This window comes from Sciurus carolinensis, chromosome 7, assembly GCF_902686445.1.
Source record: "Sciurus carolinensis chromosome 7, mSciCar1.2, whole genome shotgun sequence".
Lineage (NCBI taxonomy): Eukaryota > Metazoa > Chordata > Mammalia > Rodentia > Sciuridae > Sciurus > Sciurus carolinensis.
Genome location: NC_062219.1, coordinates 34,426,144 through 34,433,087, shown reverse-complemented (window position 1 = coordinate 34,433,087; position 6,944 = coordinate 34,426,144).

Genomic DNA, 6,944 nt, shown 5'->3' with positions numbered 1-6,944 from the left:
TTTATCCATTCATCTGTTGAAGGGCTTCTAGGTTGGTTCCACAATCTAGCTATTGTGAATTGAGCTGCTATAAACATTGATGTGGCTGTGTCACTATAGTATGCTGATTTTAAGTCCTTTGGGTATAAACCAAGGAGTGGGATTGCTGGATCAAGTGTTGGATCTATTCCAAGTTTTCTGAAGTATCTCCATTCTTCTTGATTTAACTTCTTGCCCTTTAGGGGTCTTGTTAAGGAAGTCAGATCCTAGGCCAATTAGGTGAAGATTTGGGCCTACTTTTTCTTCTAGTAGTCACAGGGTCTCTGTTCTAGTGCCTAAGTCTTTTAGCCACAGTTGAGTCATGCAGGGTGAGAGAGAAAGGTTTAATTTCATTTTGTTAAATGTGGATTTCCATTTTTCCCAACACTATTTGTTGAACATGCTATCTTTTCTCCAGTGAATGTTATTGGTGCCTTTGTCTAGTATGAGATACTGTATTTGTGTGGGTTTATCTCTGTCTTCTGTTCTGTACCATTGGTCTATGTGTCTGTTTTGGTGCCAACACCAAGCTATATTACAGAGCTTATTACTATAGCTCTGTAGCATAGTTTGAAGTCTGGGATAGTTTCTGCTTATTATTGAAAGTTTTTGTTTCATCTTCATTTATAAAAGATAGTTTTGCTGAATATTATAATCTTGGTTGACTCCTGTTTTCTTTCAGTGTGTGGTATATATTGTTCCCAGTCCTTCTGGCTTTTAATGCCTAGACTGAAAAATTTGTTGAAATTCTAATTGTCTTACTTCTAAATGTGGTCTTCATTTACTTCATTTGGCCTATAAAATTATATACTTAATCTGTATATTAGGCATTTTCATTATAATGTGTCTTAGAGATAACTTTGACTATTTGGGGTTCTAAATGAATTTTCTGTTTAGATTTCCATCTCATTGCTAACGTTTGAAAAAAAAATTTTGCTATTAGCTCATTGAAAAGATTGTGACCACTTTTAGTTTGTATTTTGTTGCCTTCATCTACATCAATGATTCTTAGATTTGCTGTCTTAATGCTATCTTCGATTTCTTGAATATTCTGTTCACCTTTTTTTAATTGTCAACATTATTTTAAAATTTACATACTTTGTTTTCAGGGTCTGAGAATCCATCTTCGAAATTGCCTAATCTATTGGTGATGTTTTCACATGATTATTTAATTTATATAATTTTCAGGATTTCTCTTTGGTTCTTATTAAAAATGCTATCTCTTTATTGAAATGCTTTTTTTACTTCCTGTATATTCTCTCTTAGTAAGTCACTATATCTTCTTTTAGTTCATTGAAAATTTTAATTTTCAACTTTCTATTTTCTTTTTCTGGCATATCCTCTCTGTGGTGTTAATGGGAGCTATTTGGGGTGGTTTCTTTCCCTTATTTTTTATAGTGTATTTCTACACATCTTCTAGGATAATTATCTCTTGTACTTTTATATAATAGACTTTTCTGAACTGCTTTTTCTTTACTGGGCCCTGGGTTGGGCAAATGTCTTGGTTTCAATGTTTTCATCAATTTGAACTCACTATCAAGTCCAGATTCTAACACCATCTTGAGAGGAAATTCTAATCTGCAGTAATTATAGTCACTTCATAACAATGCCTTATACTAATAAATTTTTTTTAACTTACTAACAATGTTCTCCAGCAGTACATTAATCTAAGTGGCAATTTGGAGTGATTTACTTGGATTGGTTTTAGAAATTAAATGATAAGAAAAGTAAAAACTGCTTTTAAACTGTATTTGGCTTTTGGTTCAGGTGTTCTCCTACTGCTTTGATTCTGGACCGTGGAGGATTTGAGACTTACTATTTTCCCTCCACCATTTTCTGGGAGTCAGTTTGTTTATTCATTTTTGTTTGTCAGGTTCTTGAAATGAGTGTCCCCCATGCCCCAGGGTTTTAGTTATAATGCAGTTTGTTTATTCTTAGCCCTGTCCCTAAGTGGTCAAACTTGTTAGGGAAGTCTGGAGGCGGAGTTTCTCTGTAGGGTTTTATTCCCTTCTTGGCTGAACAGCTCTGAGACTCCTCCTCTTTATTGGAGTCTCAGACCATGTGCTGGGAGGAGGAAAGTGGAGTGTGTCAGCCTGCCCTCCAGTTCTTTCTAGGCTTGGAAGAGGTGAGTCTGGGATCGTCACATTTGGCTGGATTGGTCTCAGTTCCCCATTCGCCCACATCCCCAGGGTCGCCAGGCTCCTCATCTCAGAGCCCAGATCACCTCTTTCAAGCGAAAGAGTTCTTCATTCTTCTCAGCTTTGTAGATTCAATATGCTGGTGTTGTACTGCTGTTTTGATTCACTCTTAGGGAGCTGTTATGATAGTGTGACTTCCTCTGAAGACCATGTTGCATTCCTGAAAGGGATAACCTACATGGATATAAAAGATGTTAAAAATGAAGTTCATTTAAAGTAAAGAAGTTGGGGTAGAATGCAACATGAAGATTAAACTATTCAAAATGTGAGAGTAGAGAAAACGGAAGCAAGGTAGTGTGTGAAGGCCCTCAAAAGGGGGAAAGTGAAGGAGTAGAAAAGAGAAACAAGATATACTGCTATTACAAGGATAGATGAAGAGAGAAGAGTAATAAAACAAGCAAACAAGGAAAAAACAACAATCTCAATCCTTCTAACATCAAACAACAAAACAAAAATGAATAAACAAAAAGGAAAACAAAAAAATCACCACTTGTTAGAAAAATCACTACTTCTTAGAAAAACAGAACAAAATAGTAAAAAGGTTAATAAAAGAAAAGGAAATGATAAAATAGTGAAAAAACACAAATATGTGTATATATATATATATATATATATATATATATATATATACACACACATATATATATATATATACACACCAGTCAGCAAATATAGCCAGAACAACAACTAGCAAAACATAAATGAAAAAGGAGAAAAGAAAAATTCTTAATTTAAAATGCCTAAATTTTTCCACTGAGGTAGCTGAACTCAAGTATTTACATCCTATTCCAGACTATCTTTCTTTTACTTTCTGGTCTATGGGCCTCTTAAAGGAAGCTGGGGTTGGTTGATATTAAATTCAAACTCCTTTTGTGATTTTTGACTCTCTGTGTGATGGGGGACATTGAAAGTTAGCTGGTTGAGATGACTCTCAACTTCACTGCTCACCAGTACATGGAGGATGGAACTAGAAGTACCTTCTATTAGGGTTTTGTCCAGATGTTAAATCACTACTCTTCCCTGTTGGAAATGGTGCAGATATCTTTGGGGAAGTTCTGATTGCAGGGGTTGAGCTCTTAATGGAACTTTGGGCCTTTGTTTGGAATATATACTCTGGAGCATTTAAATCCTTACACCCCTAGGGTTGAATGAATGATCTCCGCTGAGCATCTTGGTTTCCAGTGTCTCCCTAGAGTTCTACTTGTGGGGCAGGATGACAGTCTTCTCTGGGTGAATGGTGCAGGACTGCAGCCTACCCCTCACCCAAATATGGATTTCCAAGTCTCCAGCCTGAATGTAATTATGCCCACCTGACCAATTTCCCCCTATACTTTTCAGTTGGTTCTTCCATCACAGAACTCAAAAGGAAATTGGGTTGAACTCTCCTTTTACCCACATTCAGTGTGATTCCCCTAATCACATTGTTTGGTAAATGTCCCCCAATACTTTGCCACTGGTGGCTGGTTGTTTGGGCAACAGGACTCAAAGGGAGAGTAGGTTGCACTCTTTTGTGTACCTCTGTCTTGGATTCCCTTGGATCCACTATTCTCTAAAACCTGTTTGGGATGGTGATTTGCCAGGTGTGCATTAGGTTACTCAGTAAGCCCTGGCTGAGACAGAGTGGAAGTATTTGATAAGGACTATCAGGTTCTTATAGGAACAAGATTTAACATAAACTCCTCTAGCTGGGTTTCCACCTCAATTCTTCACTTAGAAGTTAGGAAACACAGAGCACATTTTGTATGCCTAGTTTGCTGTATTTCTCTATCTGGTTATATTGCCCTTCCTTTGCAGTGACTCAATACCACTGCTCCTGCTGGGCCATGTGTATTCATTTATATCCTCTGTTCAATAAACCAGAATCTCAGGGCTTCTTCAAATCTCTGACAGACAAATAATGATTCACAATGATTTTCTTCAGACACCCACCTCATCATGAAACCATATTCCTGTCATTCAAATTCCAGTAGAGCCAGTGAAAAGCACCTCCTTCCTCTAATCTGCCATCATGCGATCCCTAGGTAAAATTAATTCACAAGGGGGAATTTTAACTTAGCTGTTTTATTCAAGGGCTATGCTCTGAGCATAACACCACTGAATGCAGGTGATGAAGGCAGGAAGTCAGTCCCAGGGCGACATGAACTCTGTACTATTGCAGCATTTCTTAAATCTAATATATAAACGAATCCCTTGGGATGTTGTGGAATTGCCAAATATTATTCAATAGGGTTAGGCTTGGGCCTGAGGTCCTGCTATTCATTGTTTTCCAGAGATGTCCCTGTGGCTAATCCTTCATCACACTTTGAGTACCAGGCACTAATAAAATGAGACCGGTTCAGCACCACGGACAGTGGAACGGGTACATCCACTACCATCTTATGATTCCATTTCAGTCAAGTCTTTGTTGTCAGTGGTAGACTCATACCAAAACACACTGTCAGAATATTTTTAAAAAGTACTTCTTGGATTGCTATCAGCCATGTGGTGACCTTTCCAATCATACAAATACAAATCTGTCTAGAGGAAATGAAGGGAGAGTATGCCCCTTCTAAAATTTTTCTGTTTTTAGGTACTGGAGATTGAACCCAGGGGGACTTTACCACTAAGCTACAACCACAGCCATTTGTATTTTTATTTTGCTACAAAGTCACTGAGGCTGGTTTCAAACTGGTGATCCTCCTGCCTCAGCTTCCTGAGTAGCTGGGATCACAGTCATGAGCAACCATGCCTGGCTCCCTTCTAACATTTTTAACTGATATGCTGACACTGCCCCTTAGGCAGAAAGAATTTTATCAGGTTTATTATCTCATCAGGAAGTTAATACAGAATTTATAAAATATTTAAGTAGCCATATCATTCTTAACATCATAAGACATCTATTTGAGAGGGATTAGCAGTCTCACTTGCACATTTGATGAACAGAAAAGAAATTAGCAACAGCTTTCTGCTGCTAGATCTACTGCATTATTAGCCAATTATACATAATGAAAAAGAAAAAAATATGACAAACTGCTATTCCAAATCAGTGAAATAAAATTATCTTAATTTATTTTAAAAGGTATTTCCACTACCTTTTTTTCTTTTTCTTGTATTCCTTCTACCTATTTTCTTATTTTAAGGATAAAATCAGAAACATCATTTTCTCTTTTGCCTTTATTTTTCTTTGTCCCGTACTTTAAAACAGCAACCACATCTGCCAGCAGAAAAACCTCAGGGGCTTTAAAACTATCAATCTATTTCACAGCAGGAGCAAAGCAATTCAGATAAAAATCTAGCAAACAATTCCATTTGTTTCCCATCGAAGACACTTTTATTTTCTGGTTGAGGACCCCTTCTCAGATTTTGGGGTACTATGGAATATATTTATTGCAAAAAATGGGTATAATTTCACATATAATTTCTAACAGGCCTTCTCTTAGCCTTGTTTTCTGACCTACTTAAGAATACTCATTTTCATTTCAACATATGTTTCCATGTTTCATTAAAATTTTGTTTCCATCCATTAGACAACATTTATAATGTACCAAGAGTGAAAATGTTGATTTTCATAGTTTGACATTTTTCTCAAGTTAATTCTTGATTCCAGGGGATGAGTTTTCTTTTTTGATCATATCATTAAAACAAATTTGGTGTGTGTGTGCACGCACATGTGTGTGTGTGCACGCACATGTGTGTGTGTGTGTGTAACTGAAAGTGTTGAGGATCTATGTGATAGATGAGAAGAATCTTAATATTAGAAATTATTTCAATCGATTTCTCAATAATATTTGAAAATAGGTAATTCATTTCTACTTAAGGAATAGGAAAACTTAGGTTCAAAGTCCTTATGTTAGGTGGTTAAACTTAGATTATAGGAAGGATCACCTCTTACCACCATGCACTTTTCTAAGATGAGTTTGTTCTAGTGGAAACTTACACTTCTCAGGCAGATACAGAAAACAACAACAACAACAAAAACCCATTATATGTCTAGTGCAGTGCTGCTTTGATGATGAGAGATAGGAAACAGTTGATTCTCATCCATTATTTCAAAAGTGGGTGTGGAACTAAATTTAAAATCCATTACTGGCACATTACATTTGCTGGGCTCTTCTCAGTTGGAAAAATATCAGCCATTAGCAAAGATTAAATAATTTACCTGAGTTTACTTTGAGCACTCAATTCCAGAAAAGTATTTATATCTTGGGAGTTGCTTGGACTACTGCAGTGTAGATAATCCTCAATTTATAGGACATTTTATCCCAGTTTTCACTGAGACTAATAGTTATCATTTTAAAAAGAAATTTAACCAATTTCCTTTTGGTTCTCTTACCTAGTCCATCTTTCTTCCTCTTCTATTTTTGGCTGAATCATTGAAATCTAAGTTTAGAAATGAGAAATCACTACTACTGGGCATAAGAATGTGCTTATTTCTTTTTTTATGGTCCTTATCACTCTTTTTGAGGAATGCTAAACCACTCAATGCCTAAAATTGCTCGATGGCCATTGTAAGTGTTTCACTGCATGTTTTAGAGAGGGTGTCAAAAGGATTTTTCTGCACACTATGAGCCTATTATTCATTAAGCTATTGAGGTTTACCAGGAAGTGTTCATTCTTAGGAGTTTTGTAGGAGAAATGTGGCTTCAGAGTACTACTTTATAAAATGCAGTGGCAGCAGCTAGTAGGAAAGCCTAGTGGACTCATGTGCCTTTGGTGGGGTTTCTTGAAAAATGTGTAAGAAAATCTAAG